This window comes from Nycticebus coucang, chromosome 4 (genome assembly GCF_027406575.1).
Source record: "Nycticebus coucang isolate mNycCou1 chromosome 4, mNycCou1.pri, whole genome shotgun sequence".
In the NCBI taxonomy this organism is placed as follows: domain Eukaryota; kingdom Metazoa; phylum Chordata; class Mammalia; order Primates; family Lorisidae; genus Nycticebus; species Nycticebus coucang.
The window spans coordinates 50,317,152-50,340,183 of NC_069783.1; the positions used below are offsets into that span (position 1 = coordinate 50,317,152).

General features: G+C 38.0%; 1 pseudogene; it reads right to left on the bottom strand.

The window, feature by feature from the left end:
• Positions 1–2,359: 2,359 nt before the first annotated feature.
• Positions 2,360–23,032, bottom strand: part of LOC128584300 (inactive serine/threonine-protein kinase VRK3-like) — a 141,334-nt pseudogene continuing 120,661 nt past the window's right edge.

A 23,032-nucleotide genomic window follows, 5' to 3' on the forward strand; every position in this document is an offset into this window, starting at 1 on the left:
GTCACCAAAAAGGCATAAAAATTATAAATATTTATGTACCTAGTAATAGAATGTTAATGCATTTGAAGCAAAAAGTGCTGGAATTAAAAAGAGAAATAAACATTCCAAAATTGCAATCAGAGATTTCAATTATCTTTTCTTAGTACTCAATGGAATATGTAGACAGAAAATCGGTAAGCTCATAGACAATTTAATCAATATTTTCAAACAACATGGCTACTTGATATTTATAGAAGACACCACCCAACGACAGTAGAATACAGATTATTTTCATATTCTTTACAAATACCTACATAACATTTATCAAGGTAGGATATCTTAAATGTAAAACAAGTCTATACAAATTTAAAATGATTCAAATGATATAAAATAATTAAAAATCAATAAGAGAAAAACATCTGGAAGATCTGTAAATATTTGGAAGCTAAATAACAAGCTTTTAAATATTCTATGTGTCAAAGACAAAATCAAAACTGAAATTGTGAAGTATTTTTCGCTATGTAAATATAGCATGTGAAAATGTGTAGATTTTTCCTAGATCATTACTTAGGGTTATATCTATGGCAGTAAATACCAATAGCACAGATAAAGAAAGGTTTTTTTTTTTTTTTTTTTTTTTTTTTTTTTGGCCAGGTCTGGGTTTGAACCCACCACCTCTGGTATATGGGGCCGGCGCCCTACTCCTTTGAGCCACAGGCACCACCCTTAAAGAAAAGTTTTAAATCAGTATAGCATTGGCATAAAGATAGACAAATAGATCAATGAAACAGAATAGAGTTTAGAAATAGACCCACACATATATAGAAAAGTGATTTATAACATAGATGCTGAAACAGTTTAGTGGAGATTGGGCTTATTTTCAACAAATAATGGGAGGATAAAAGTTTATTCACAGGCATAAAAATAAAAATAACACATCATTTATTAAAATGAATTAAAATGGAGCATCAATCTAAATTTGAAAACTGAAATTACCAAATGTCCAGAAGAAAACATAAAAAAAACCTCTTTTTAACCTTAAAGTAAGAAATGTTTTTGCTACTATACATAAAAGAACAAATTGCTAAATTTCTATTCAATAAAAGTTAAGATTCTTTAAGTTAATAGAATAAAAGGAAACTCAGAGAGTAGGAAAAACTACTTCCACTGTATATGTTTGGTAAAGGAATATCAGAATATGGGTGGAACTCTCAAGGTTCAGTGGTAATGAACTAACCACCCAGCTGAAGGACGGGGGCAAAGATTGAGCAGACAATTTACCAGAGAAAACATACTGACATAGAGACTATAATTCAGAACAATATACGGTGTATTGTCTGCTTTAAAATTGCTAAGTTTTTTTATTCAGAGCAGAGCATCATTTATGCAAATCACATCTAGCACCACCACACAATTTTAAGGATTAAATGTATCGAAGTGAACATATCCGCAGAAGGTACATTAAGTGTTTCTGAGTGGCTGTCCATGATTGAGAGAAGGGGTGGGACATACAAAGTGGGCAGAATAAAACGAGAGGCTCAACATGAAGAGTGACACAGCATGCTAAAAACTGGGAAATATGACAGACTCAAAGCTATTCACTGGGAAGTTCACCCTTCCCACTCCGTACATTTTTCCAGATAATCTCATCCTCCCCTGGGCTTCAGCTGGAAGCTCCTAAGATATCCCAAGGTGCGGTGTCCACTTAGCCCTCAATCCTGCAGTCCAGACATGGACAGCCGACTGCCCCGTGAGTAGCCCCTCCTGGATGACTCTTAGGCAGATCTTCCAAGTCCATACTATGCGTTGAATCCCAACCTCTGGACCTGTAGAGCTTCCCTGTGTCAAGCTGCCTGCTGTCCTTGGTGCTGACCATACCCTATGCACTTCTCCTTGTGTCCAGCTGCCCGCTGTCCTTGGTGCTGAATGGTTAAACCTCAACAGGCAGTCCCCGTGGTTTTGCAGGCAGAGGAAAAGGCACTTATCCTACGGCCTGGACACAGGTTGGCAGGTGGTACCAGGTGCTGGGGCCGGGCCTGGGCCTAACCTGCTCAGATGGCCTCCATGTTGGTGAATAAATGAATGCACCAGTATTCTGAGTATCTGACTCCCCCAAAGCCTCCCAGAGCCCTGGGAGGTGGGTGCTAATGGGATACCATCTCACAGAGGAGGTTACTGCAGCTAGTGGAGGTTAAGCTGCTCTGCCCACACCCATAGTGGTGGGTCCAGAATTCAGCCCGCTGGGTGGCTCCAGGGCCTATGCTCTTGCCTGCTGGAAAGGACAGTGGAATATACGCCTGAGAATCTCAAGGCCTCTGGCTCTGTCGGATGCTTCCCCTGCTTCCTTCCTGCTCCCTGTTGGCCTCCTGCGACCCCAGATTCACTTCTGCTTCTGCTTCATGATATCCTCAGTGTTCAGAAGGCAGTGTGTCCATGACAGAAGCCCAGAGAGCCACTTCAGCATACGGTATCCCAGGGTCTGGAGATCACTGTGGTGGGAGGGCCCACATCCCTTGTGCAGGTCCATGATAATGAACTCAAGATCCCCCTCATGTGGGCGCCTGCTACCATCCATGCAGGCCACATGTCTGCTACTTTGGCAACAGTGGAAGGTGAAGCCATTGTTCATGTGACTCAGATACCCTAGATTCACAAAGATATTCTCAGCTGTCACATTGCCTCGGACATACTCATTCTCATGGAGGCACTCCAGGTATCCAGCAGCCACAGGCCACCTGGAGCACAGACCTCTCTGACAGCACATGCTTCAGGCTATCATTCCAGCTAACTGAAGGCTGCACCCCAGGCTGGGGAACACCAAGAACTTGTACTTGTCCTGGTGAACAACAAAGCTAGTGCAGTTGGAGATGGCACTAGGGTGGTTGAGTAAAGCGTCTTCCACTTGCTGGCCTGCAGAAGCTTGGCAGTCCACTGGAAGAAGTGCTGCTCATTGAATGAGCACCCAATCCTTGGATGGATCCTGGCATCCAATTAGAACGAGAACTTTTGTTTCTGGGCACCTGACTCACAGGGGAGCCCAGAGATGGGCTCAGCTTCATAGACAATGCCCTGGTCATCCCTGGTCTGGGATGCTTCTACTGCTGCCCACTCTTGTCCCTCAGCACCATTCCTGTGGGCAAAGCCTCAAATGAGGTGGTCACTTGGCTCTGTCAGTATCTGAGGGTTTTGTCTGGCCATTTGTGGGCTCCTTTGAAGACCATTTCGCTCTCTTGGGAGAAGTTTCAGAACTGGAGTTCAGCTCTCTCCTGGGTCATAGTCTGGCTTTTGATTCACTGGGCTGAAAACTCCACCTTAACAGTGACCTTCTAGACAGCCCATGGAAACTTCCACTGGGTGGCTAAGAGAAGACATTTTAAGTGTTTTCACCACAAAATATGGTAAATATAGGAGGTAATGCATGCGTTAATTAGCTTGATTTTGTTAGCCATTCCACCGTATATGCATGTATCAAAACACAGTGTCACACACCAAAAACATGTGTAATTTTTATTTGTGGATTTAAAAAAAGAAAACTTATTTTCATCTTCTTTGTGCAATTATTTCATATATTGTTACATATTTCAAAATTTGTAAATTGTACACTTTAAACACATGCCTTTTGTTGTGTATTAATTTTATATCCATTAAATTATCTGTTATTGGTCTAGTTGTAGATATATTTTTAAAAGGAATTAGACATTTGGAGTTTAGATATGTTTTCTTCACTGCGCTTTCTTCACAAAAACCCTAAGTTGTAAAATGTATTCTTGTAAGGGACCTCAGATATACAATCCTTTGCTTCCAGAAGCTTGAACATCCAAACTTTCCAGAACAATTGACATTATGCTCCCTGAATTGAGATCTCCAGAGCTGAGACTCCTTGACCTTCCTGGTTCTTAAAATCGGTGCTTATTTATACTCTTTTCTTTTTGCTGTAAGCCCATTTCTTATATCTCAATTCGAATTTTGATATTGCCTGTGTTAATTATTTAATTTTATATGATAATTGTTGTCAATTTTCATTGTTCTTTAAGTGGAACACATTATTCTTAGTAAAGCATCACAAGAATGGAGAAGCGAGAATCCTATGTACTCAATTCTGATATGAGGACAATTAATGACCTAGTACATGGTGGAAGACGGGACGAGCAGAGAGAGGGAAGGAGGGCAGGGGTGAGGGGTCTTGGTGTGTGACACAACATTTGGGGGCAGGACACAATTATGAGAGAGACTTTACCTAACAAATGCAATCAATGTAACCTGGTTCTTTGTACCCTCAATGAATCCCTAAAAATAAAAGAAAAAATTCAGTCTTTTTTTTTTTTTTTTTTTTGTAGAGACAGAGTCTCACTTTACTGCCCTTGGTAGAGTGCCGTGGCCGCACACGGCTCACAGCAACCTCCAGCTCTTGGGCTTACATGATTCTCTTGCCTCAGCCTCCCGAGCAGCTGGGACTACAGGTGCCCGCCACAACACCCTGCTATTTTTTTGTTGCAGTTTGGCCGGGGCTGGGTTTGAACCCACCACCCTCCGTATATGGGGCCGGCGCCCTACTCACTGAGCCACAGGCGCCACCCCAAATTCAGTCATTTTAAATCCTATACATCATGATGTCAACTGTATAATAAACCATGGTAATGAATTATTTTGGAAATGAGGGAAAATTTTAGATCTTCAAATTACCAAAATTTCTGTTTTTCTTTCTTCCCTTAATATTACATTTTCTTGAGTTTATTACTGGACTAAAATGTCTAGTATTTTCAATCAAAATAAATATGTTATTTCACTATATGATAAATATTCCTTTTATTAAAGTACCAACCTTATAGATAGTTTCTTACCCCGTTTGTTTTACCATAAAGAAACATCAGAGGCTGAGTACATTATGAAGAAAAGAAGTTCATCTCACTCTTCTTCTCCAGGCCATCCAAGAAGCATGGTGCCAGCATGGCTTTTAGTGAGGACCTCAGGCTATTTCCATTCATGGTGGAAGGTAGCAAGGGGAGCAGCTTGTGTAGAAATTGCCTGATGAGAGAAGAAGCAAAAAACTAAGGAGAAGTCAGGCTCCTTTTAACAGCCAGCTATTAAAAAACTTAGCAGAGTGAGAACTAATTCATTACCATGATGAGAGCATTTGCCCCATTCATAAGGAATTTGCCCCATGACCCAAATACCTCCCATTAGGCCTCACCTTTAACAATGGGGGTCAAATTCCAATGTGAAGTTTGAGGGGTATGCACATTCATTGATAATATAGTAGTAAGCATTCAGAATTCAGTTAACTCACATTTCTAAGAATTTTCAGAGTATCATATATATAATTATTTGTATACCATTTATATACATATATAATTATATATGATGATGATCTATTGAAGAGAGACGAGTCAGAGGAGTGAAAATCTGCAGAAATCTTATAAACAAGATATTTGGCACTAATGTCTTCTGAAAGTTGTCCATGGAGCTCTAAAGGAATCTAAGCTATAATATTCCAATAGAATAGATTTATGAGTAGAAATTTTAATTTGGTATGAGTTATGTATTTTGTATTATCATACATTCCTAGAATTTATGAAACACTATGTTTTAATCTTGTGCTTATTTATAAATGATATGTTTCAGTAATATTTTCATTTGAATTTGACTCACTTCCTCCTTGCACTTCTTTAGATAAAGATAGATGGATAAATAGCCACACAGTAGAAGAACAACTAAGATAATTAATTGGACTTTTCTAACATCAACTTCTAGGTCATCAAAATAAGATATTTTTCTAGTAAGGAAAGAAAGAAAGAAATGGATGAATTTCTCGCTATCTAACTGAACAGAGGCATGGATGGTTCAAAGAAAGAATGCTAAATTGTTATGAGTTAGAAGGCAGAAAAACAAATTTGGATGTCAAACAACTGAAATTCTCATAAACAGTACTGCCATTTTGGTAAGATAAGATTGTGGTTTTATCTTTGTCTTCACAAATTATTTCAACAGGTGTCATTTTCATCCTTTAAGGAACTTCTTTCTGCACTTCTCTATATAAATATAAATTCATTAAAAAGGCAACAAAAATCAATTTGAATTCTTTTTGCAGTTTTTTTTTGGCCAGGGCTGGTTTGAACCCACCACCTCTGGTATATGGGGCTGGTGCCCTGCTCCTTTGAGCTACAGGCACTGGCTTTTTTTTTTTTTTTTGGAGATAAGAGTCTCAGTATGTCACCCTCAGTAGAGTGCTGTGGTGTCACAGCTCACAGCAACCTCAAACTCTTGGGCTCTAGTGATTTTCTTGCCTCAGCCTCCCAAGTAGCTGGGGCTATAGGTGCCTGCCACAACTCCCGCTATTTTCTTTATTGTAGTTGTCATTGTTGTTTAGCAGGCCTGGGCTGGGTGTATGTGGCTGGCGGCCTAGACACTGATCTATAGGCCCCCCGAACCTCAATTTGAATTCTTAAATAAGTGTTCAAATCACCGTAATGTGTGTTTTCCCAAATAAATACAAAAACAAATAAATAGAAAGAAGATGTTATTGAAAATTCAAATAAACAGAGCCCAGTAGTGATCACTTGAAAGTCAGTGTGTTCATGGTCACTTATCACTCTATCACAAAAATTCATGACGTTGTTGTTCAATTTATCCTTACCGAGATCACCAGGAGGTCCTGAAGAGCATGTTTGACAATCTGGGCAGACCTTGACATTTGTACTTATCATTGGGTGGAAGGATCCTTTGACACATTTGTCTCTGTAAAGAGCTAAGGCTTCATTCATAAGCAATCTATGTTTTTCTCAGTTTTGCTCATATTTTGCCCTGAGATGGCAGAGCTACATTATTATTTATTGCAAGAGTAAAGTGAGACAATAATTGTGTGTGTGTGTGTGTGTGTGAAAGACAGAGAGAGAGAGAGAGAAAGAGAGGTGGTGGGGAGAAGAGAGAGAGAGAAGTCAATGTTAAAAACCTGAAAAATAAATAACGTCAGACACTGTTTTCACTGTGATCGGTCACTTCTATTTTGTACCTTTAGTTAATATCTGTACATCTGCAGATATGGTAAAGAAATGAGAAGGTCCAGATAAGAATTCCAGAGTGTTTGATAATGAGGATATGACTTGATAGCTCTCAGACTGCACACTAAGGGCTTTAAGTACCTTACCCAACCTTGCCAACAGCTGGGCCTGTATCCCTAGTTCATTTCCTGGAGGAAGGCGGTGCAACAAGGTTCTTTCTAAGCCCACCTAATCTCTGCTAGGAGGGAGGACAGGCTGCCAGCAATATCTAACTGAAGGATGTAGTGAAAGAAGATAGGGACCATCTGTTGAAGACTACTTTTGTATGGATTAGAAATTTTCAAAAATAATTTTTGAAAAACAAATTATGGTTCTTTTATGTTGATTACATTGATTTCTCTGTAGATCCTAGTTATCAAGCTTTTGTCCAATTCATAATATGCAAATATCTTTTCATAGTCTGATGACTGTCTATTTGCTTTGGTTGTTGTCTCCTTAGCTCAGTGGTTCTCAACCTTCCTAAATGCCGCGACCCTTTAATACAGTTCCTCATATTGTGGTGACGCCCAACCATAAAATTATTTTTGTTGCTACCTCATAATCAAAATGAGGCTGAGGCAGGCTGTGTCTGAGGCTCCTCTGGGCACAACATCAGCACTGCGCTGGGGCTTCAAGAGTGAGGAGAGTGCTCAGTCTCAGAGCTTGCCTCTGTCTCCCGGTGCCCTCTTTCCCATTCCCTCCCATTTAAGAACCTGAAGTTTACTATTATTATTATTATTGTTTTTTGAGATAGCATCTTACCATGTTGCTCCAGCTGCTCTCAAACTCTGGACTACACACATGCCCCCACACCTGGCTGAAGTCACTCTTTATCAAAGTCCTTGTCATCAGTTCATATCTTTCTCAGCTTCTATATTTTATACATGAATGAAATATAAAGATTGGTGAAGAAAAGAAAAACATTTGAAAGTTTAGGTCCTAGACACATGAAAGAACAATTTAACTATGATTCAAAGTATGTAATTAGGTTTTCAAATTTATGTTTCTATGTCAGAGCATCAGTAAATCTATGGCAGAATTCAGCCATACAAATCTGTGACTTCAAAGCATATTTAAATGAAAGCCAAGGGTCAGCATCTATTCATATTTGCATTTATGCTTTCAGTTCATTATCATACAAGAGAAACGGGCACAGGTTAATTTGTATTCATAGTTAAATTTTAAACAAATATATTTTGATATTTTTCCATGAGTTATTCTGGGCAGGGCAGTTCCAAGTACTGATTTAACTAATGTTTTCCTTTTAAGGCTTCATTTTCCTAGTTTAATTAATAGATCCTCATTTGGAAGAGAGAAGCCTTTCTGGCATTTGGATACTCTTTTTGAGTCTGGAATTTATAAAGCATGACAAGTTGGAAAGAGAAAAAAGCATAACATATTACAAAATAAATTAAATGTCTTCATTGTACTCAGTTGACATTTATGGAGGAATTATTTGGTTTAATTGATAAATAGATGAGAAATCCTAAAATTCACAGAAGTTCATTGCCATTTGTTTTTGTCAAAACATTTGAAATGCCTCTGAATATTTGGAGCTGTAGAGAAAATATATAAAAGCTGATAATGCTATCTATAGTTGGATTTTGTTGCTAACATGAAAAACATCAAATTTAAAAAAGAATGATTTTGCTGAAAGTTAAGAGAGAAATGATTTCCATTTATTTTTTATTATTTATTTATTTTTTTGAGACAGAGTCTCAAGTTGTCGCCCTAGGTAGAGTGCCTGTGAGGCCACAACTCACAGCAACCTTAAACTCATGGGCTTAAGCGATTCTCTTGCCTTAGGCTCCCAAGTAGCTGGGACTACAGGCCATGATGCCCAGCCATTTTTGTTGTTGTTGTTGCAGTTGTCATTGTTGTTTTAGCAAGCCTGGGCCAGGTTCTAACCTGTCAGACCTGGTGTATGTGGCTGGTGCCCTACCCACTGAGCTATGGTCGCCACCCAGGATTTCCATTTTTTGTTGTTACATTTTCTTTTTGAAACATTTTTGGGGCATAATCATGCAAAAAGCCAAAGTAGAAAAGAAAAGAGATACAAAAAAAGGATAAATAAAAATTTCAGAAATATTGGGGAAAAATCATAAAGAGAAGACATTATCTGCTATGTCAAAATAAGGAGAAAAGCTTCGGACTCAAAGGAAAGAAAAGAGGTGAGTTTGAATAAGCTTAGCTGCCTTCCCAGCACAGCTAATGACCAAGTGCAGGAATTAGAGACCACTGCGGACTCAGACTGCAGGAGATTGATGAAATCATGCACTTTCTGCTGCTGAGTCTCAGGAGCGACTCTTCCTCAACACACTCACTCTGGCTTCTCCAGGTGGTAGCAGCGGAGGTGCTGGTAACACCTCAACATGTTACTCTTGAAGAGGAGTAAGGAAATGAAAGCAGGAGCTGGTGTGAGAATACTAACTCATCCCCACCGAATGATGTCAGAGTCAAGAGATTTCTTCCATTTCCTACTCTTGCTAACAAGCCAGGCTGGTCTACTCACCCTCCCCACCTCCAGAATGAAGCATGGGCTGAAAGGAATTTACAGAAGAGATTGGACTAAAAAATAGAATGGCAACAAGAGTTGACTATATTTAAAACTCCTGCTTCCTAAGAGATACAGATGGCAAGTTTGTTATAGTTAGCTCATCACTGGAGGTTTTTAAATAGCCCTGGTTAAGAATCAACTCATGAACGTGTAACCATTAAAACGCAATAAATCTCAACACAACAAATACGCAGTGGGCAAGAAATACAATAGGTAGTTTCACATTCACCCTTAAGGATAGGCTTAAATAAGTTTGATTTAAATGAAGTTTGGGGGAATGAAGTATTTGAATTACGTATTTGCATGTGTTCGTTCTAATGTAAAAAAACCTGATATGTTATATAATAAATTTTTCCCCTCTTGCGATTCTGTCCAAACTTCTTGCTTTGAATGTTAAAAATATGTTTAATGCAGCATTAGGGTTAGGCTCCCTTACAAAAAAATCAACCTAGTGAGTTTGGTAAAAAAAAAAAAAAAAAAAATCCCACCAATGGGCGGTGCCTGTGGCTCAGAGGAGTAGGGCGCTGGCCCCATATGCCGGAGGTGGTGGGTTCAAACCCAGCCCCAGCCAAAAACTGCAAAACAAGCAAACAAACAAAAAAACCCCACCAAATATTCAAACCAACATATATACAAGATGGAATAGTACCTACTAGATATTTGGGGGGGTATTTTTCCCCTGCCAATAAATTCTTACTTAGAAACTTTTCTGTAACAAAAATGTTTTTGTGAGGGGATTAACAATGATCTAAGATTAGGAATTCAGGATGTATGTGTAATTATTCTTCTATTCTCTAAGGAGAGAGTGGCTTTCTCAGAGTGCCTGGGAAAATGCTGAAATGGCACATCACACAAGCCTGACTCCCCCGGCTGAGGCATCTTTACCTGGTGCTGGAGCAGCTTTCTGAGAGCCCAACTGGTGCGTGTCTCTCCTGCAGGCACCACTATATTTAGAATCCATAGCTAGAGAGCTCAGGGCTCCTCAGGATGATATTTTAAATGTGTCATCACTCGAGACATGCTCTCCCTCCCTCTGCAGCTGCTTCAGTCTCCCTTATACTTTCACACATCCAAATGGAAAAGAATCAAGAAAAACTCACATTCCAAAGGAACCTGCGGCACCAGTCTCATCTGGAACATGAGGCTCTGGACTGAGACTCACGTTAAGACAGTTCTCTTGGCTCTTGTGCTTAGCAAGGTTTGAATTCTTCTGGCAGCTCTGTGGTCCAATGTACAATATGGTATTGGGCTCATTGTTCAGTGTAAGCCTTAGGTAAGACTATAGGAAAGTCCGATGGGTACTTTTTCCTTCATTTCTATGCTAGAATAGGAAATCCTGCCCAGTACTAGCTGGGACCCTGGTATATTGAATAATGATGGAGTATGGGGAAACCCAGAAAGTCTACAGAGACCAAAACAAAACAAACAAAAAAAGAACGTTCTGTCATTCTGTATGTGGAGTATACAAGTGAATAAAACATTACTAGTATGTCACTGGGATGGCAAATCTTGGTGTAGAAGGGAAAAATTTTCACCTGCCCGATAGTTTGATTTTTATCTCCAGAGTCTATCTAACAAACTTGCCTTATTTTATATCCATTTGGATTTATATCCCCCTAGGACACAATGTGGATTCAATGTGGAGGGAATTGATCAACTAGCAGCTTTGTTAATTGATTTAACACTAACTGACCATGCACATGATTTATGAATTTGTGTACTTTACATTGCTGTGTACAGTGGCTGTGAGAAAAAAAAAAAAAAAAGGTGGCATATATGCTTTTTAATTCTTAACTAGGGAAACTAGGGTACATGTGACAAGTAATCCTCCAAAATGGGACTTAATAATAACCTGACATTTTGCTTCTCAACCTTTTAGTTAAGATCAAGTGTGATAATAACCTGACATAACCAAAAACTGCATAATTAAGGGCTGGTTGGTGGTTATCAGACAGCAGAATCAGTGTAGGCTTACATAATCTTTCATAAGAAAAGATTAAAGAGTCCGTAATTTAAACTGCTAGACACAGCGTCAGCGACGATGAAGGGGATGCTAGAAGAAAAAGGTGCTCAGTTGGAGCAAAGGGAATATGGGGCCAGAGAGATGAAATGAAGGCTCCTGGAAGAGAGTGGGGACAGCCCACGCTGCGGGGTCACATGGGGAAGACCCTGAAGGACCCTGTCAAAATAACATCCAGGAGCTGCGTGTCAGCCTGAGCGTGGGGTCCTACCATTATGTGTTTTGGAACACAGCAGTGGTATTTTTAGAAATGGTTTTTGGACAGATGAATATGACAGAGATTCCTGAGTAAATGGAGATAAAATAATCCTGAAAGTAAAGACATTAGCTAGAAGCACTTTCTCTAATTCAGAATTAGTCAAAGGCGTGCTAAAAATTGATGATGACCAACTTGATGGAAAGAGGCTATCTGAGAAATATTATTATGAATAACATGACACAAAATGTGGGGGATAAAGTAGGACCATTGTCCTTTCCTTACCCTCCTTAAGATGTCTAAATTCTTTCAGGCAATTGGCAAGCAAAGAAAAGGCTTAAGACATGAAGTATGATTAAAACTACACTTTTAACAATATTATCAATAAAATAATTATTGAACTCTTAACAATTGACAAGGCGGGTGGTGCCTGTGGCTCAAGGAGTAGGGCGCCAGCCCCATATACCAGGGGTGGTGGGTTCAAACCAGGCCCCGGCCAAAACTTAAAAAAAAATAATAATAATAATATTATTTTCCACAATTCATAAATCAGAAAACAGAGGTGTACAAAGTTCAAATAAACTTGCCGGAGGTCAGCCATCCAGGATTTTGAATTATTTCTGGCTTTCCCAGAAAGCTAGGGGACATCTTATTATTATTATTTTTTTTATCATATTTCATCTTAAACGACTGTGCTCTCAGGGCCTTTCTCTTAATAATGTCACCCAGGTTTGCATTCTTCCTTTAATCTCTTTTCCTTGCAGACAACGGACACGATACATCTCTTTCTCCCTGATTGGTTCACATCTTATCCACCCTTGGGGATAATACCTTGAGGTGTATTTTGTTTTGAGAAACTACGTCAATTCAGTTCAGTTATTTAAAATAAAAATCAGACCATGTTATATATTTTTGAATTGTTTAGATTATTCTGCCTGATATTATAATAATTTCTCCACTATAGTGTCCTTTTACTTTCTCATTTGCAAGTATATTGTATATGCTCACATTCATAGTACTGACATAAAAACATGCTGGGAGCACATGCCTATGATATACAATGGGAAAATATTGATCCATTAGTCCAGACTTTAATAGGGTGCTTTTTCCAAGTAGTCATGGATTCGTGGACTTTCTCCACTATTCTTTATTTTGACTATCTCATATTACATAGAGACTGACTTCTTAATCTTAGTGAATTCCTGCCTATTCTAAAGGGAGCTCAAAATTTCTGTTTCGGTTCATTTGCACCAGGAAGGAATAATAATGCCACCTTGAACACATAAGTATGATGTTATTCACTTAACTTGAGGTAACTTTTAGCTGTAGCAATAATGACCCGTCCAGATCCTTTTGTTGTGTTATCAGAACAACTCCCTTTGACAAATACCACCTTCTAATGAGATGGTTTATAATTTTGTTTGTTTTTATACTGTAATCCAAACAACTATTAAACTGAAATTAAAATTGTGCTCTGGAGTTATTAACACTGCAGTTTAACCACCTGAACTAATCGTGCGAAGATGAGCTGCGCTGGTAGTGAATATGCACAAACTATATGCAAGGTCATTGTCAGCCTTGGAGGGCCAAGAATGAGAAATATGAATGATAATACATTGAAGACAAAATTATATAATTGCTTCTTTTAACTTACCAGTGAAAAAGCCCTTGGCTCTGTCATCACGTAGAAAAAGAAGAATTAGTACTTGGGTTTAGGGAGGGCTGGCTCAGTCTCAGATGTTTTTCAAATCCTATTCATTTGAATCCCCAAATAGACCCATGCATAGTTATTACTACCCTTGTTTTATGAAACAGAATACCAAGGTTCAAGGAGTTTATAGCACTTACCAAATAGAAAGAGAACTTTAAAATATGTATGCTAATTAACTTTGGGGGCAGATGAAGTTAATTGCCCTCTGCAATTTTTATAGACAGAGTTCTTATTTCACCAAGAAAATATATAAATAAAAGTAAAAACTAAAAAAAAAAAAAATAAGAGGCACTTCAGAAGAACTTTTAAAATCTCTTAACATTTGTTTTCCTGGTAGAAATTTCCACTTCATTGAGGCTTAATATAAATCCTCCATATCCTACCATTGCTGCTGGGCTGTAATTTGCTAGGATTCTGACTGCACTTTTATCATCCGTGATCCTTTCTCTAGATTTACTCAGGCAGAGCCAATGAATGAAGGTCTCCTCTGATAGGCAATCTGTTCTACTAGCATCAAGGAGCATCTAGGACATATATCCTCGTGGACTTTCAGCCCGACTGTGCAGTCCAGCATGAGGAGTTCCAGTCCTGTGAGCGTGTGTTCCCATGCCAGCCCACATCTCACATTCTGTCAGCCTTGGAACCTCCATCTGTTCCTTCACCTTGGACACTTTTGGCCTTTTGCATTTAAAGTACACCAAAGTCTAAATAATAGTGATGATAATAATAATAGAAAGCAAAATTGTGAGTATCAGATTTAAAGAAATCAGTATAAAATCAGTGTAGGTATTTCAGGTTCTCAGGGAGTGTTTTCCTCAATCGTTTGCTCCCAGAACTATATCCCCAAGAATTTATTAACTCTTGGTCAAGGTGATTTTGACACAATGGTGGGGGGTAGCAGAAATTCATTACTACAACTACTGGTGTGACTACAATTTCAACCAAAGTGGCAACTGGTCTGAGTGATACTATTTCAATTACTTTGGCTATCATCAAACACATGTAGGGTATTTAGAACCTTCCAGAATGACACCAAGAAGAAGTTCACAGGGATTATAAGTTTTGCCTTTGAAAAAACATACTGGAGAAGGTACTATTTTGATTCCTTTTCATATAAGGAGAAAAGAGGCTCAGAAATTTTTAGTAAATTTCCCAAAGTCGCACAACCACTAACTAATTGAGTGGATCTACCTTCTGACAATCCTCTAGCTGCTTATACTCTTGCAGCTGCTGCTATCTGCACAGGAAGTTCAAAGTCACATCCATCTAATCAAAAACAAAAAAGTGGCCTTAAATATTACTTCATGTACTTCAATACATTTCTAGTAACTAAATACTAGAAGTTGGATATCCTGTCTAAAACATGCATGTAAAAACAAGTAAATAACAGAAAGAGAGGAAGAAGAAAGAAACCCTCCCTTCCAACCTGATTTTCATAGAGAGGCATGGCAATGGCAAAGAATCATTCATTTCTGGAAGAATATTGTTTGAAAATACTATTGACTATATAACAAAATGCTAAATTTTAGAATATAACTCAAGCAAAAATCTATGGTCTAAGGAATTACAAGAGATTCATGTTATCCCTTTTATTTTTTTAAATAAAATTTCCTTTTTCCATTTTATTGAGATATAATTGACAAATAAATTTGTATATACTTAAGAAGTACTTATATTATCAACATTAGTTTTGTTGCCAATAGTCAGATAGCCCCTTCACACTCATGTTAAAATGTAATTGCCATTGTAGTGACATTGGGGATAAGGCTTTTAAGATGGAGATTAGGTCATAGGGCTCTTCCCTCATAAATGTTTTACTCGTTGTGAGAATGAGCTCCTGAAAAAGGATGAGGTCAGCCTGATTTCCTCTACCTTTTTTTTTTGTGTTTGCTTTTGCCTTCTGCTTTCTGCCTTCCTCCAGGGATAACCCCAGACAGATGCTGGTTTTGTACTCTTGGACTTTCATCCTCCAGAACCATGAACCACATAAACTTTGATTGTAAATTATCAGTCTGTGGTCTTTCATTGTAGAGGCAGAACACAGACTAAGACAGAAAATTGATACCGAGAAGTGGAGCTGTTGCTGTAACAAATACCTGACAATGTGGGATCAGCTTTAAGACTGAGTAATGTACAGAAGCTGGAAGAATGTGTAGGAGTAGTCTATTAAAAACAAAAACCAAAAAGCCTGTATTGCTGTGAATGAAGGAGCATCAAGTGCAACCCTGGTAAAAGCTCAAAAGAAAAGAACCGTGACAGAATATATAGTCCAAATTTTCTTACACATTCATAAGTGGTCATGATAAGAATGCTGGTAGAAATATATACACGAAGGGCCATTCTGATGAGATTTCAGATGAAGAAGAGAAAATGTTATAGAAACCTGGAGAGTAGGCTATCCTTGTTATGAAGTGGCAAAGAACTTGGCAGAATTATATCCATGCCATAGGAATTCAGGTGTATTCAAAATTCTTAATCTTGCTTTTGCTTTGAATTCAGAGTTCTTTACTACTGAATGAGTGTGCTTTTGCTTAGGAACATAGTTTCTCTGCTCTCTTTATGACATTTGTGGTCTTGCCTTGGTCCCTTGCTAGGAAAATGCTTAGACCAAAGAAAAATGCTCAATCTCTCCCATAGTTTTGAGAGGCTAGATAATAATCTTTAGCAGAGTTGGATGAGTTTTTAACATACCAGTTTGTTCCCTATGCTTTTTCTTCCTTAGCATATATATATATATATATATATATATATAAAACTAGTTTTAGTTGGTGGATTTGACTACATTTTTTTCTTTGTTCTTTTTGTTCCTTTCTGGCATATTTGTTTTTCTAACATAACTCTCAATTTTGTGTTGTAGATATTCCTTGGTAGACTAGATGAGATCAATGAATTCTCAGTTGAACAAGGCAACCTTTCTAAATTCCCTGTCTCCTTCACTGCTGAGTTGAGTAATCCCACAATTTATGTATCTCTACTCCCACTTTTTTGTTAAGTTCAGTGTAAAACACGCTAACCACAATCTCAACTAAGATAAACACAGGGAGGAAGTAAGCATATTTCTGGCCTGTCCTATAAACACTATTTTTAAATAAATCAAATAATTGATATTAGAAAATTCCCCTTCATTTAAGAATGATGTCATGCAAATTCAAGAGAAATGAATATTACAACTCCAAGGAAATATAGTGGATGAAAACAATGACAATCAATATCTGCTAATCCTTTAGGTACAAGATGATTGTATCTTTAAAATAGAGGTGTTAAGCCAACACCACCCGAACCTATGGTTCCATCATTGCTAAAAGTATACAGCTGGAAATACTTAAAACTATTTAAATTTATTAAAGTTTTGTACCTGAATCTAACTGTCTCTTTGGAGCTACCTTTCCTCCAACCTGTGAGATATTCAGGAGCTAGAGGAACATGTTAAGTAATATTAAATTTTACAGAATGTGAAAATTTACACCAGAGAGATGACCCAGTTTCTACAACACATAAATGGAGAAAAAAATTGGAAGAGGGAATTGCTCCAGATAAAAAGAGATCTCAGAGAATATCAATCCAATTCAATGTGTGACCTTGGTCGGACCCTCATTAAGATGAACAATTTTTGGAAAATTTGGGGGCAAAGTTGAATGTGAATTTGGTATTTGATGCTATTAAGAAATGTTATTAATAATAATTATGTAATTTAATGATACATAAGTAGTCATTTCTTTAAAATAATTAATTCATGATTAATTACCATTTGTGTATTTATAATATTTTTATTAAGTTTTAAAAAAAGTTTTTTGTTTATATTTTGTTTTTGTTGCTGGATTTCTCTCCTTAGGCCTATTACGGTCCAAAGGAACAAAGAAACATACTCCAACCACTTGCTCACAAACACGCTTTTTTGTCAAACTTTTCTAAAATTTTATGTGTTAGAAACACTAGTATTTCTGCATTTGACAGAACTAGATTCTTGGAGTTGCTTCATAATTCTCTAAAAACATGTGGGGCTGGTGTTGGAGTGGGTAGGGTTACATAAAACAAGCATTTTTTAAACTGAATCAGAGAAGGCTTATTTTCCTTCTACGGTATCCCTATTTTTGTGTACATGAAAACTTCAAATATAGAACATTATTTTATACAGGCACAGTGTATAAGCCACATGCATCGTAGTGGTTATCTTCTTGTAGGGTTCCCTATGTGAGTCCTAAAAGCTGTTCAAACAACATCAGCAAGAACAGAATATGGGGGAGCCTACTGATAATTACACACCTGGGCCTCTCATTAATAATCTAAAGTTCATACCTTAGTGTTTAACAGATAGGGTGACTGTATCATTTATCATCTAGGCAACACATGTTAAATAAGGGGAATAGGAGGCCAACAGTAAACAGGGAAAATCTAGACAACCAGTCTCCTAAGGAGACTTTACTAATATGCAATTTAAAGTAGCTTCTTTTATTTATAAACAGCTGGGGAAAAAAGGAAAAATATTCTACCCCCAGTGCCTAACTGGATTTAGTCAGTCTCGGTTTTCTTCATAATGCCAGGCCATTCTGCACCTGTGTAGTTCAAGGACCAATCATGAATGCTGTGATTGTGACACTCACTACTTACTCAACTAACGGTTACATTCCTCTTGCTATCTAACTACATGCTGAAGGCTTTCCTAGTGTTTGGTTAAGGCACAATTTAGCCTTGAATGTTTATAAATGAACAGTCCCAAATAGAGAAACCTGCCAGGAGCTACAGAGGAACAGGAAAGTCAAAATATCATGTTGCCTTAGGCTTTAAGTTGCTCTGGCAGGATGCAGCACACTCTCAAGGTAAAAATAGCCGAGCCAAAGGCTACAAACATTAAACATGATTTTGCATCCAAATCTACTCATGTTTATTTTTGAAGATTTGTAGCCCAATATCCCAAGACCTAATACTTCATTTAATTGAATTTATCTCAGACCTGCATCCCCCTCTGTGATCACCACCAATGGCAAAGATAGAGATTTTACCCTATGGTAAAAGACTCAAATCGCTGTGCTCTACAGTCGTATCTAAAGAAGAAAAAACAAAGACTGATTTCAACTGTGTCGTCCTGTGTTCACCAATCAGATAAGTCACTCCTCCTCCCCAGGGAAGAAAAGCCAAGGATGGACACGGACTAACAACCTTCCGCATGAAAGTGTCGGAAAGAGGAATGGAAGGTTACCACTAGCAACAACAAAACTGCAAGATATTGGGTAGTATTTAAATAACTAGAAATAGTGTTTATCTGTTAAAAACTATTACGGCATCTTTAATCACATTCTCCTATGCACATTTGCCTTCTGGAGGCTTTGATCTGTACATTTTTCTCCTGCTGGAACAATAATCTGATTGGAAAAAAACCTCGTAATTTTCCTTTTAAAAAGTAAACTATTGTTTAGTGTATGTAATCATTTTAGTTCTTTTCTGCTCCTTGTCTTCTCCTATAGTAAGAAAATGAGCCCTGAGGATGTAAGTACAGGCTCAATTCATAACCTAAAACTTTGTATTAATAATGCAATAGTAAACAATGTTATGATGTTGGCTACATATTCCAAAATCAATCATTACATTCTCTAGGTTACATAGAGGCTGTTTAATGACAATGAAAAAGATTAAAGAACAGAAATCTAAAGTTATAATTCACAGTCATAGCACTCACTTGCTATGTGACTCTGAGTAAGTTAACTCCTTTGTGTTTCTGCAGTATCACCTTTAAAAAGAAATCATATATTGGGCTGTGCCTGTGGCTCAAAGGAGTGAGGCGCCAGCCCCATATGCCGGAGATGGCAGGTTCAAACCCAGCCCCGGCCAAAAACTGCAAAAAAAAAGAAAGAAAAGAAATCATATGTTTATGTTGACTACTTCAAAAAGACCTTCATGCAGAAAGTATTTGTGAATTTTAAAATAAACTATTAAAAATTACACATTAAATTTGGGGGCAAACCCAAATGCAGCATATGTTTTTCATTTTTATTATCTAGGGGAAAAAATGCGAATATGTTTCTTTCTTCATTTTGAAGAAAGACCTAGAGGATTAGAAGACCTCTAATATTGAAGACCTAGAGGATTAGAAGTCCCAAACAGTAAAGATCTATTTACAAAACACTATGGTAAATAGAAACCCTTCCCATATTAAAGAGGAACTGCTACATACCTATATCTTTCTAGGATCCACTAAAATTTAGCCAACTAAACCTACAGGAAGACTACGGTTTGTTAGTGGGTTAAGTCACTAAGGAATTAAACCCAGTGCAGAGTGGTAATGGCATTGATTATTCCTTTAAGTGGAAAGTTTGCTATTTTATTTTCACAAGACAAATACAGGAAAGGGAAATGTTGGATGAATATAGAAATGTTTGACAGAGCAAGAGATTATATTATACTCGCCAGGTCCAAGATTGACAAAATGCTGTTGTCTACACCCAATAAGAAGGACACAGTGAGGGAGCATTTGAAAGGAATCAGGCGGGGTTGAGGTGTGTGTAAACAGGGAGATTGGTGCCTGCTTTCACCTGCAACTTGAGAGGGCAGGAAGCCCCCTCAAACAGTAGGAAGACCCACAGGAGAGAAGAGCGGAGGCAGCGGCCTGCACTACTCATATTTGGCATGGAAAAGATGTGTGCAGTCCCCTCAGGATAAAAATACTCCAGATGAGGAAAATAGCTGAACAACTTTCATGAAGCTGTGTCCACGATCTGGTTACAAGATGTGCAGCATCTCAGCAGTGAGAAAGTAGGAGGTGGACTGCCTCGCTCAGGCTCTGAGAAATAGTCACAATTCCTCTTCTACCTGACTACATCCTAGAAGAGTCAGAAGAGGAAGAAATAGATGGAAAAAGAATACAAATGAGAATGCATCCATTTTCTCCATTGAAAAGGCCTGAAGCCCTGTGTCAGGGCTGAGGTAAGGGGAGAAGAGATGTTTTGAACTGAACATATGATCGAATTTTTTATTTAAACTAGCCTGAGTTCTTTAATACTAAAATTGAGTCTCAGGAATAAAATTTATCTTTTTTCCATAACTAAATATGACTATAAATCCATGAGATCTGCCGAAGGCAGAGAACACCTCTAATAAAGCACGTTCCAGTGCAGTGTGAGGATAATAGACATGTTCTGTTTCTATACCCAAAGTCCAGCCTATTAATAAATTTGCTACATATTTTCATTACAGCAATATGTTATCTTTCTACTGGTCTACCATTACAAGAACACAAAATTAAGAATACTTCATATACTTTTCAAACACTCAAACCGGAACATAGACTCCTTTGGGCCTTACTCTTCCATCCTCTAGTCTGGCTAGCAGACCATTCTTAATCCTTATAGCCAAGTCAGTTCCTCCTTACAGCAAAGACGGTATGGAAATTTCCAACATATCTATGCCAAGTTGATTCCCCCCCTTTTCACGTTTTCTTCACTTCTTACCATCTTAGCCATTTCTTTAACCCTGAATTTGTAGAGAACCACATTCAAAAGTAGATCCCGACTCGTGCTTATGTTTCTAGGTCCTCTTCACTCTCACATTGCTGGCAGAGATCAGCAAGGGCTAGCGATCCGTAGGTTCATAATAGGAAAAGACAAAGAACACTGGGGGTTTCTAACAATGACAGAGTCAAGTCTAATCACATAGACCAACATAAAAAAGACAGATGCCCTTCACCAGAGCCAATCACGTAAAGCGATACGGTCTCGTGCTCACAAATTTAAGAAGCAGCAGCAAAGAAGCACGCGGAAGATTCTGTCATAGTGTGGCTTTAACTTCACCCCAGTTTAGGATAATTTGTGGGTAAACAAAGTCTGGAGAATCCTCACACATGCCCTAATTTAGAGAGAAGTGGAGGGAGGGATTATATTTATCTTTTCTTTTTACTGGCAGGAGGTTGGTTATGTGGAGTGTGAATAAGAATAGAAAGCTCCTCTGGGGAGATACAAGAAAGAAGAATGACACAGTAGGAACGCATTCTTCCTAATAGAAATATAGGAGCCAAGATTTGACTAACTGTGCAACCCCTAAGGCCCTGGTGGTCGCCACAGGAAGGAACCAGGCGTGACACGGATTACAAGTACAGGATTGTGGGAGGCAGGCTAACCTTAATTGCAGGGTAGCCCCAAGCCCCTCCGCAATGGCTATTTATTAAGGTTATACACAACAGGTGTGGAGAGTGAAGGTCATTACATACAAGGGCTGCCTGGGTAAGGACTGCCACGTGCTCTCCTCAAGTGTTCTTTCCTCACAACCCTCAGGAAGAACTACTAAGCATCAATGTTTAACACATGCTTACTAGTGAATGACTGATTTTATCTCATTCTGGAGTACTGAGTTACTTGGGGGACTGCCCCTAAGTCACAAAACATCTCTAGGCTTGCCAGGAGACTGTCCTGTTCTCAGCGTTTCCTTTTAATGTGATAAGAATCAGTAACTGTCCTTTGCAAGCATGGTGTCCATTCCTCTACAACTAACATGGGAAAAATATTTGAATACATGAGACTTTCCCCATGAGAGAAGGATAGACAGACATCACTAGGGAAAAGATCCTTTTCCATAAGAGAAGACCAGACATACGGATTTACTACGACTTGCTTCATTTGGTGCAAGGGACACCAAATGATCCACCATGCTGATGTCAGGCCACAAAAAAGAGAATGGAATAATAGATCTAAATACTCCACCCACTATGCAGTGAAAAAAAATGTATGGATCACGCTGGCAAGAAAATAAAAGAAATTTAACCTACCCTATGGAATGAGAAAACCTAGACTGAGTTGGGAACATTAATCCTTATCAATAGCAAAGAAAAGGGCAGAACACCTTTGCAAACACATTACAAGAGCAAAATAAGTACCTGTTTAAAAATATACAATGAACTTACTTCAGATAAAACTATGGCTCTAGGACTGAAATACCTTGCCTTACCCATGAAAACTTAATAAATATCATGAGTCATTTAAAACAAAATTCCAAGAAGAGATAACATTGAAATAAAAGATTGTAAAAAGGGATATAGAGATGAGAAATAAAGCAAAAAAAAAAAAAAATCTAAAAACAAAATAACACCCATTATAGAACAATGAATAATTTAAAGACATCAAGAAACTACAAAGGGGCAGATTTAAATCAAATTATGAGCATAAGGAGAGATTCAGGAAAATCACACTGAACTCAGAATAAAATGACAAGAAGATCAAAGCAACAAAATGAAGGTGATAATTTTAAGTATCAGACAGAGAAGATTCAAAATAATTTTTGCCCTTGAAGTAGAACGTTCAAAGTGAAGCAGAATCTACCATTAGAAAGTATGATAGGAAGAAATAAAGGTAAAATTCAAAACACATTAGGCAATTGGTAATGTTACGTGATTAATTTATTGAACTTCAAATATAAAGAAAGCATTCTCAGGTAATTAAACAACAACAACAACAAAAACACGTTTCTTATAGTAGAAAATAGAAGTTCAGTCTTGCCCCGAGTTTCTCCACAGCAACATTAAAAGCCAAAATACAATCGTGCAACAGCC